Source organism: Emys orbicularis, chromosome 7, assembly GCF_028017835.1.
Source record: "Emys orbicularis isolate rEmyOrb1 chromosome 7, rEmyOrb1.hap1, whole genome shotgun sequence".
In the NCBI taxonomy this organism is placed as follows: Eukaryota; Metazoa; Chordata; order Testudines; family Emydidae; genus Emys; species Emys orbicularis.
The window spans coordinates 20,063,630-20,074,691 of NC_088689.1; positions in this window are offsets into that span (position 1 = coordinate 20,063,630).

Consider the following 11,062-nt stretch of genomic DNA (forward strand, 5'->3'; position numbering starts at 1 on the left):
TGGCTCCAGCACTCCTTTGAGTTCTGCCCAGCAAGTCCAACTGAGATATACTCCTGTTTATAAAGTATTTGCCCTCCTCAGGGATCAGTGCACCTCCACAAGTACTTCCAGTGACACCAGGCAGCCATTTCAAAACAGAATAGGATTTATTAGTTAACTGGAACACAGCATTGGGAAGTCCTTAGGTTAGCATAGAGAAGGAAAGGTTAAGACACATAGTCCATGCTGGCCAAGCCAGACCTCTCTTTGAAACATCTTGGTTTCTTCTGTCTGTCTCTGTCCCTAGTCTGTCAGTCCCAAGTCAGCCGTTGTGCCTCTCCAAAGGCCAGCTCATGTCATAGCCTCTTGTCACCTCTGGGTCCATTGTTCTCTTCCTGCAGACCTATGCTGAGTTCACATGTTCTGCCTGTTGGAGTTTCCCATGAACAAGTATTGATTGTTCATTCCCTGGGGCTCCCATTGTCTTTCGGAATCCTCTATTGATACTGGTCATTTTCATCAGGATCTTTAATGACCAGTTCATACCACGTGAGACAGTTCCATGAAACAAACACCTCAGGTCTCCAGCTCTGCCCTAAGAGCAGCTTTTTAACCCTTTGCACCCACGGAGTAGGAATCCCTGGTCAAGTAAGTCATTACTATGCATATCATTCATAAAAATATTATAGAAAATTCCCACTTCATCTCAAGCCCATTCTATGTTTTGAAGTCAGAAGGAGGCCTGACAAATGATTACATCTATCTCAGATAAGGGGATAGTCTGTACCTGGATGCTAACTATGTGTTTCTGAAGTGCAGATTTGTACAAATCTTGCACAGGCAGGTCCCCATTTGTAAAACATGTGAAGGAAATTTTGCAGCCCTGGCATTCTGTCCCTAGGCAGTTGCATATTTGCACCCATGCAAATGAGTATCTGCTTTGCGTTTGAGACGCCTGTAATAGTAGTCCTGGGCCTTTCTTGACAAGTGATTATGTGATATGTACATATGGCTAGAGTTGATTAAAATGTTACAATTTTTGAGTTTTTGATTAATTTTTTGTCTAAAAATTGATTGTCAATCCCCCTACCCCAATTTTTTTTTCATTGAATTTTTTTCAGGTTTTTTGATCACGTATAGAGCTGGTTGAAATAGTCAATGATCAAGACATTTCACCTTCTTGTGAAAATTTTAAATTAAAAAATACCTAAACATTCTTCTGAAGTATTTTTCCTGGTTTGTTGACGAGCCCTACAGATGACAAGCAAGGACTGGCATGGAGATATCAAGCACATTTTCACTTGTGATCTAAGACAGGATAAAGGTACAAGAATACTTTCCACCTGAGGAAAGATCAATACGGTAACACATTGCACCAATTAGCCTCTTGAAGCAAACGTCAACTGTTTACATGAAACTACGAATATTTGTAAAATTCATTATATTTTTCCAAAGCAAACAAAAATGAAACAACATTTCCAAACACTTAAATCTCATCTTGATTCAGATTAATTCATCTGAGTTTTAGTATGTGGAAAAAAACTAGGACCTGTAATGAAACATCAATAGAATGACAGCATTTCTGATGGCACCTCTATAATTAAGATTTTCAATTAAATTGCTCAGCCTTTTTGTACTATATACAATTTCCATGTTGTTTGGCTTGTTTTCACTTGACATCAGATTAGACATCAGGTTAAATATTGTGGTTTCAAAGTGTTAATTTAAGCACATTTGCAAATTAGTTTTTTAACATATTTGGAATTTTGATGAGACTAAAAGCCAAATTGTAATGTTTATAGCAGCTGTTTTTAGGTGCAGTTCAGCAATTAAGTTAATTCCTAGCTTTCTGCTGCTGAGAAGGACACTCAGTGATGGTAATGGCTTTATTTTAACTGCAGTGTATTGAGGAACCGATGATAAACTTTCAAATCAACATGTGTGCTCGATTTGTCTATTTGTATTCAAGTTTACCTTTTTAAGCAGTCAGCAGCACTATCCCACCTGCCCTATACAACTTGTAGTGCTCAAACCTATTTGAAAAATAATGTGAATGGGGATTTACATCATTACAATTTCCTTTCCATTTAGGAAGCATCTGCTGTCTCAGTATCTTTAAGACCAGAAGAGGCCACAGACTGTGAAACAGACTACATCATTATTAAAATGAAAAAAAAAAAAAAAAAACTTAACAAAAAAAAATCCATTTAGACCTGTTTCAACATCAATGTCAGGATCTTTATTTTATTTATTTACTTATTTTTACCTTGAAAAGGTTAAAAGCATTTTAGTCCTTGTGGAATATGTAATTGCATTTCAGTCTTGTTTATGTGTGAATCTAAAGAATACTTCTAATCTGCCACCTGAAAAAGTTCTGTTATCCTGCTCACTGGCCAATCCTTTTTTACTAACAGGTCTTTCTATTAAGCAAACAGTTAAAGCCTAATTGGACCTTTTATCTGCACCCTATCTCATTAATTGATCAGCCATTAAAGCAGTCATATAAATGTCATTTTAAGCACTGCAATTGTACTGATCCAAGTACTGCAAGGAAAGTGGAAAAACTCAGCTGCAATTTTTCTTAATAATAAATTTAAAAAATCCAAAGTTCTATAAAAATTTGTTCAGGCATGGTCACCATCAGGTACCAATAATATTTCACTAACTTACATGCATATACATTTCTAAAAGCAGTTCTATCCTTTATCAATGCAATTTACTATCCTTGCATATTTCTTCCTCTTCTTTTATTTGGGTTATCCATTCTCTCTAGATCAGGCCGCAACTACTGTTTCTGGTTCTTAGCTGTCAGTTCCCTTAGTAAAGCTGGAATTCAAATTATTTCTTTCCAACCTCAAGGCAAATGTTGATCTTCCACTCTGTCTATACGGTGGTTAAAGCCTGATTTTTTCCCTACTCTGTCCACCTGGCAAAACTCCCATGAGTCTATTGAAATTGGAACCGCTACCATCTAACCTGTTTGCCACACCAAACCATCATGTATTCTGTAGAAGCGACAATTTTACAGAAACATTATGTTAGAAATGTTGTAGGCAGGTGTTTTTTCCTACTTGTCTTAGTTACCATGAGTCCCACTGTACAGGTGTTAAGGTGAGAGAAAAGTTGTAACTAATGGACAGAATTTTCAAAAGCAACACAGCATTGGCCTAGAAAGCAATGCCAGTTTTATCATTGACTTGAATGGGGAGCAGAGTTCAGGCAGCACAGAGGACTTTTGCAAGTCCTGTCCCCACATCAGAAAATTCTAAAAACTACCTCATATAGTATTTCCATGCAAGGCTATGTACTTCCAGGGAAAAATTACAAGACAGAGAGTACCAAAATTTGTTTAAAGAATAAATCATCGTGTCTTTCCCTTTCCACATAGACATAGAGGATAACAGTAACATGACACTTAGTTCCTTTTCCTTTGATCCTGAAGTGCAAGCTCTCCCTCTTTCCCATAATGTATTAGATGTTTGCCAACTGCTTTCCTCTAACGGCTGATAGCGATCATAGAGCTGGCATTTATAGGATTAGCATAATTATTCATTAGACCATGGAGAAAAGGAAATGCATGTTCAGCCAAGATTTTCAAAAGTGATTTGGGATGCGTCTGTTTGTGGGTGCCCAACCTGGGATGCCTTAAAAGGGTCCCATTTTCAGAAAGTGCTGAGCACCCACACTGAAAATCAAGTGCCTTTCAGTTGTCTCAAGTTGGTCATCCAAAATCCAGGGCTCCAAAAATCAAAAGTCACTTTTGAAAATCTTGGCCTCATCTGTTATTAAAAGTTCACCTTTTCAGGTATCATGCTATTTTACAATACACAGAGACCTGATAAATGCCTGATAAATGCGAATCCCTTCCTTATGGACTCTTCATGGTCAAAATTTGGCTCTATTGGTAAAGAATAATGAGGGCTCCAGAGACATCCAACAAAATTTGCTATGTGTATTAAGAAGTCTTTTTGAAAATTTGCCAGCATTTCATTCACCATCTATGCCTCAGACAAAGTCACAACTGTCCACATGACCATACAATGCGGTCTTTACACACACCCTGCATTGATATTGTGACGCTGTTTGGAATATGGGCGACACTTACTGGTATCAGTAATATCATAATTATAAAATTGCAATGAATTGTGCCAGATATGCCATGTAAGGTATCTGTGAAAATGTTATAATTTGCCAAATGTGATAATTTTGTTTATATGTTTGTATCACCTTTGTATTATGAATTATAGATATGTATGGTATATCTATATTTCCAAACTTGTGCTGTGTTTCTGGGTGACACCCCCAGACAGATTGGCATCAGCACTGCCTAGCCTGTTCGATGGCCCATCAAGGGTCATCAACTGTACAATGAACCCATTGAAAGGAACCAGGGGATACACGTTATGATTCAGCAAGGCATGTGATATGCCTGTGAACAGAGAACTCTAAGGCTTCCATGCCATGTGCTGGGCAGCTTGTGTTTGGGGCAAAGGAAGTACAAACTTCCTTTGCCCCAAACACAAACTCTATAAAACGACTATAAAAGGAAACGACTATAAAAGGAAGCTACATTTTCTCCATTTTGTCTTCATTCCTGCTTCTTACCTCTGGAGTAACTTTTCTACAACCGAAGCTCTGAAGAAAGGACTGAATTACCCATCCAACCTGTGGATGTATTCCAGAGGGACTTTCAAGCCAGCAAACTCATTAATACTGCTAAGAACCGGCTATATGGGCTTTAAAGTCTCTGTATGTATTTGATTGCTTTATCATTTAACAACTCTCTTCTTGTTCTTTTCCCCCTTTATAACAAACGTTTAGTTTTAGCCACTAAAGGATTGGCTGGCAGCGTGGTGTTTTGCGTACGTCCCAAACCTATACTGACCTGGTAACGTGGCTGACCCTTTGGGGTCAGAAGAACATTTTGTATATGTGAGCAGAGTTTTTAAAATAACTTCTCACTGTACTGCACCTAGGTGCTGATTGGGAGCCAGAGAACTGGAATGCAATAGAGGGGGCTCTGTGATTTCTTTTTTTGCTTCTTGATAACCAGTGTGGGGATCAGACGCACAGTTTGTGACTAGTTGGGGAGTTTAACTTCCTACCAGTCTTGGGAGTATCTGCTCTCCCTTTTGCTGCCTGCCCTGACCTTGGCATTTTCAGTGAGGGCTACCCCAGGCACCCCATTTTGCTACAGATATTATGGAGCATGTAGAGTTCTGAAAGAGTTGTGCAGGATTTGCCCAGTGAGTACCACAGATGCTAATAGATGTAGTACAGCGGAAACCCAGAAAAGCTCTAAAATGGTAGGAGAAAACATTTTTACATGGGATTGTCAGGCTAAATAAGAGCATCAATATGTGCACTCAGCCTAGGAGAGCTGTAGAAAGAGCATCCTCCCCAAAAATTCCAACAGAGAGTGCCTAATCTGACATTACAGCAAGTGCATTAACCAAATTATGTCATCACATTTTTATCTTGCAACCAAAGGTAGGTGAATCCGTGGTAAAATGATCCCACAGAGAAGGGCAGGTCTGATAGGCTGCGCCCTGAAAATCACTCCTGAGTTTTTTGCCATTAGCACATTTGCCTGTTGGAGCATTCTACCCATTTATTATTCTATGTGTGAGAGAGTGATTCATGGGGTCTGAAGGCTCATGCTTTCTTCCTGCTTGTCCTGTTACCTCTGCTGAATATAGTAGCAGTGAGCTTAGACTGCTTGCTTCTTGTTGCTATGGTTTAATCTCTTTTTAGCTCTTATATCGGTGATGCTCATGAGCTTCCTACTATCTCGTCCTCAGAACATTTCCAACGGGATAAAATGCCTTTTCCACGGTCATGAGTTGAACTAAGTGTCATAGGCTAGATCCTAGTCCCTGCGTCCATCCCCTTGTTGCTGCTCCAGCAGCTGAAAGTGGATGGAAACCAACTCCCAAGGGCAAATGGAGATTCCCAAGACATAGGGGAATTTCTGGGTGGTGTGTAGCCAGCTCTACAGCAGCTGTTTTCCTCTAGGGCCTTCTTGGACAGGCCAAACTCTTAGACTGCTCTAATTTGTGATAGGGTCAGGTCCAGCCTTTGCTCAGCCACAGGAGCAGAAAAGTGGCTTAGAATTACATTTTCCCCATCACTGCAGATCTTGTATTGAGCACAGCTCAGCTGGATCCACAAGATCTGGCCCTTTATTCACAAGGAAAATTGTTTGACCCCTTTGAGTATTATTAACCATTCCAAGTTCATCCAGTATACTGATCCTACAGCACTACTGAATATATCCAATAGGGGTCAGTGGACTGATAGCACAGCAAGTAACTTTGATGATCAGCCATGATTCACATTTGTGTATCACTGTGCACAATGCTGGCCTAATTTTCAATTTGTCTAGATATGGATATACTGTGTTTGTCTATTTCTATATCTATATCTAATCTCTCCCAGTTGAGGAGAAATCGATGACATGGAGTCTGAGTGTAACTTGCTTTATTTACACACACATTCCAGTCCTGAAATGAGATGGACAAACAACATGCAGGGCAATCCCTTCTTTTAGGGAGCTGAGCTCAACACCAAAGTCTGGGTTCCAGGGAACAACGCTACCTCAGTAATTGACTCTGAGAGCCCCCGGGGGAGAGAGCAAACCCTCTTGCTTCTTGCACAACTCACTCTTTTCTGAAGCTACTTCCAATCTACAGAGACCCTTCCACAACCAAAACTAAGAAAAGCACATCATATCATCCAAAGAGTCAAACCTTGCTCGCTTGCCAAAAAAAGAGAGAGCACTTGTAAGACTGTGTAACAGTGCCACCTGGTGACATCGATCATAACATGTCTACAGTCAATCCTCTACTTTATGAACTAATTGGAAATTGAGTTCCTAAAATTGAAATCTCAAAGTTACAGCAGGTACGGTGCATAAGTTACAGGATGGTGCACTGCATGACTCTGTCTGTGCCCTTCAAATCACTGCCAAGTGATTTCCAATACATTGAAGGCATTAGAATGTGAAGGGATGTTGTCTTGGTCTTTATTGACTTCACTTTCATTATGTTATTTTTTTTTCCTGTTGGGAAAAATGGTTTGTATAACTGATTGTCTGTAAGATTGGTGTACATAAAATTAAGGTTCTACTGTATATATATTTGAAAAGAAACAGCATCCTGTGCATACAGAAGAGTGCACAACCTGAACTCAGCTGCATGGGTTTTGGAAAATTTGTCCTGTAATTTCTTTGCTTCAACTTCTCCATCTGTAAAATGGAGATATTGATATTTACCTCACACAAGTATGAAGCAAGCATACTCAATCACTGAAAAGATGACAGCATGTGAATTTTGCAAGTGTATCTTGGTCTCTGTCAAACATACTAATTAGCTCAATATTAAATTATTTACCTTTTAAAAAATAACCTTTTCACAGGATTTATAATGAGCTGAATAGGTAAAAATTCAACAGTGAAGTCCTTCATTTATAATTTCTGTTGAAGGCTTTGTCCTTGTTCCATAGGGAGTAGGTGAGAATGTTGATGAGAATAAAAAAAGAATTTAATAGTTACAAAAGTAATGGATTAAACACAACACGCCAAAAATAATTCCTGGTGTAATTCTGCTAACTTTGGTGAAGTTATTTCAAGAATTAATTTGCTGTATATAAATCAGTGTTTATAGATTTATCATTTGTTAGGAGAAGTGTTGATTCAGAAGCATAAATCTTCAATATAATTATTGAAATGTCAAAATGTTCTGGTGATAATATTGCCGTTGTAAACCAAGTACTGGAAAAAAAATAAAATTCATAGAGTATTGCTTACCTGCAAAGAGGAACTTGGGCTAGGTGAATACGTACATAGGGTTACCATATGTTAGGTTCCCAAAAAGAGGACACAGCTGGAGTGGGGAGGAGTTGTGGGGGGGACGGGACAGAGGAGCTGGAGGGGGTGTGAAGTTGTGGGTGCTGGATGGGGTACCTGCAGCGGGGGTAATCACTGGAGGTGGTGGGGCAGTGTTGCCCCCTGTCACGGTGGTAGGATGGCTGGCACAAGCCCAGGATGCAGCAACAGTCATCAGTCAGTACCTCCTTGTGGGACCCCCCGCTCCCCAGGACTGGGAGCCTGGGTCTGTGTTAGCTGGACCTGGCAGCTGTGGTTGCAGGGGAATGGACCAATCATCTGTGGATGCAGGGAAGCGGACCTATCAGGGGTCTTTCTGAGCTGCAGCCTGTCTGCTCTGCAAAAATCCAGGACATGTCCTCTTACTTGAAAAATCCACCCAGACAGAGAAAGGAGGCTCAAAAAAGCGGCCGTGTCTGGGAAAACCTGGGTGTATGGTAACCCTATTTACGTGCTAGTGGCAAAGTGTAAATAGTTGACCTGAAATGTTAAAAATAGCACAAAAAGATGAAAATCTAAGCAATGGATGGTCAAAGTTTGGGGAGACTTGACTGAGGGTCTGTTTTGGAACCATTTCTGATATTTATCTGTTCATGACATTCTTGACACTGACCCTGTTTTGTAACTCCTGATCCATCCATGGTTTAGAATAATAACAAACTGAGTAAAACTCAGAGTAAAACTGTGGCATAAACACATTGGAGCTCTTCCCAGGGCACCTTGTTGGGGCTGAGCAGCAAAAAGTGGATTTATGTCATCTTTCTGTACCTCAAGCCTCAGAATGACCGGGGCCAAGTTTGGCCCGGATGCAACTGAGAGCAGCCCAAAGATGGGTTTGCATCACTGAAGTTGATCAAAGCAACCAGGGCATTTGAGTGAATCTGACCCATTTATCAGTCGAACTGAACAAGATAAACTATTTTGAAAATATAATGAAAATCCTGGTTCTTGACGATCTTCTTCCTTCTGCTGTCTTGCTGTATAGAACAGATGTTGATTTTTTTTTTTTTTAATTTAGAGGTTTGGTAAAGATCATGGTGTATTGAATTTCACTGAGGTTGTTTTACACTCATTTTCGTGGGCCCGTACTCCATTGTTTGTGCTGGCCTTATGAAACTTTTGTGTGTTCTGGTGAGCTCATGCCCTAGGGCACTGGGTGCAATTCATTCTTCCTGCAATTAGTATTCATGGTTAGCTAAGCAGAACTAATGCAACAAATCTTTTTTACTTTGAAGGTTATGTTACATGTTTGCAGAGGGGCCCGAGGAAAGATTCCCTTATGAAGAAGATATTCTTGAATATCTATTGCTTAATTATATATTAAAATCTTCCACTTTTGTATTTTAGGTTGGACTTTCTTGATTCTCTTCTTAATTTAGCACCTTCAGATAAGCAGTGCTACATATTAGTGGTAGGTGAACAGTAAGAAAATGGACCGTCAGGCATTTTTGCAAAGTCTGAATTGAATTTTGATTCAGTCAATTTTGCAACCTTTCTCATGGACATTTTTGTGAACATTAGTGTTCATTTAAAGAACCCATGTATCATTCCCACAGTCTCACTCTTCTTCAGATACCATGGGCCAATAAATATTTTTGTTCCCGTAATCTTCATATTAGGTTTCCTAATATTTTATGGATATCACAGAGTTTTCTACTATATTTGGTTCTCATTGAAAAAATTCTATGAATACTTAGCTCTTCTATTATGCTTTTTTAACAGTGGAACTCAAAGCACTTTAGAAGGAGGTCAATATCATTATGCTCATTTTATAGACGGGGAAACTGAGGCACATAACAGGCCGTCACCCTGCATGCCATTGGCAGAGCTAGGAATAGAATAAAACCCAGGTGTCATGAGTCCTAATCTAGTGCTGTATTCACAGGCCGCACTGCTTCAATATGGAGTAAGACCTTTGGGTTTGTTAGAATTCCCAAACCAACCTTGTTCATTGAATGAAATCTATTTGTTTCATGTTTCAAGGTTCTCTTTGCAGTGTATTCCCAGAGGCACCATTCTGACAGCAATAGATATGATATCAGATAATACAGATACATGGAAAATGTTGGGGAAAATAGCAATGAAGGGTTGAGTTCTGCTCGTAGTTTCAACTGGAGTTACTATATTGTTGTAATTAAGTGCAGAATTGGGCCCAGATTTCTGATAGGCCCAATTGTCATTTATGCTAAGGTCATTTACCCAACTCCAGTAGAGTAAAAAGGTCCTTAATATAAATGGGAATGAAACTTGTTGTAAGTAAAAAAGATACTTGCCATTTTTTGTGAATGAAATTAATATTTTCCTAGTAATGGCATGGTGTAATGATAATTCAAAAACACAGCAAGCTTTGGTTTGGATGCTCTCTGGCTTATGATAAGATGTGTCCCCTGTGAAAAAGCAAAAGAAAGTTGCAGTCATCTTTCAGTGTGGTTCGTTCTCTCTACTATCAATTTTCTTGCTCATTTGTACTTTCTGATTGTGTCATGTTACTATTTTAAATATTACTCAGAGAAGAATAAACAATATAACGTATTTATCAGAGAAAATATAAAATGAAGCAATAGAAGAGAAGCAGGCAATAAGGGGTGACTTTTATGGACAGGACTTTGCTCCGTGCTTCTGCTAGCTCCCATTCAAGTGTCTTTCTTCTGCTATGTCTGAATAAAATTTGCTCATGTCCAGATGAGGCTAGAATTCTTGTTTATTTAACAGTGACTTCTGTGTGCCACTGTACAAATGTGTTTCTGTTTAAAGGACAATAGTAAAAATATGGTGACAACATAATTGGTTTTTTTAAATATCAAACTAAATAAGACAGGGTCCACTGTCCTGATTACATATCTTATTCATTAAAAAAATATAGGGATAAAATCACAACAAAGCTGCACCAGTTTGCACCAGCAGAGAATTTGGCCCTATATTTTTTAATTTGAATGAATCTGCCATAGAATTTCAGTCTACTGCAGCAGACTTCTGTTGAACTCAGGGACTTCACCACAGTATTTAGGTCCAGCTTGCTGCCTTGATTATAAATTGCTGAATACTGGCCTGCAGTTCAGCTTTTAATTTTAGAGTTGATATTCAAAGACATTGACTTTTCACTTTAAAGCAAATGTTTGTTTTCCCCTTATGAGTACAAGCTTTATTTGTTTTCATTTATTTATTGGACTCTTTAGACATTAAAGTTTATACCATACT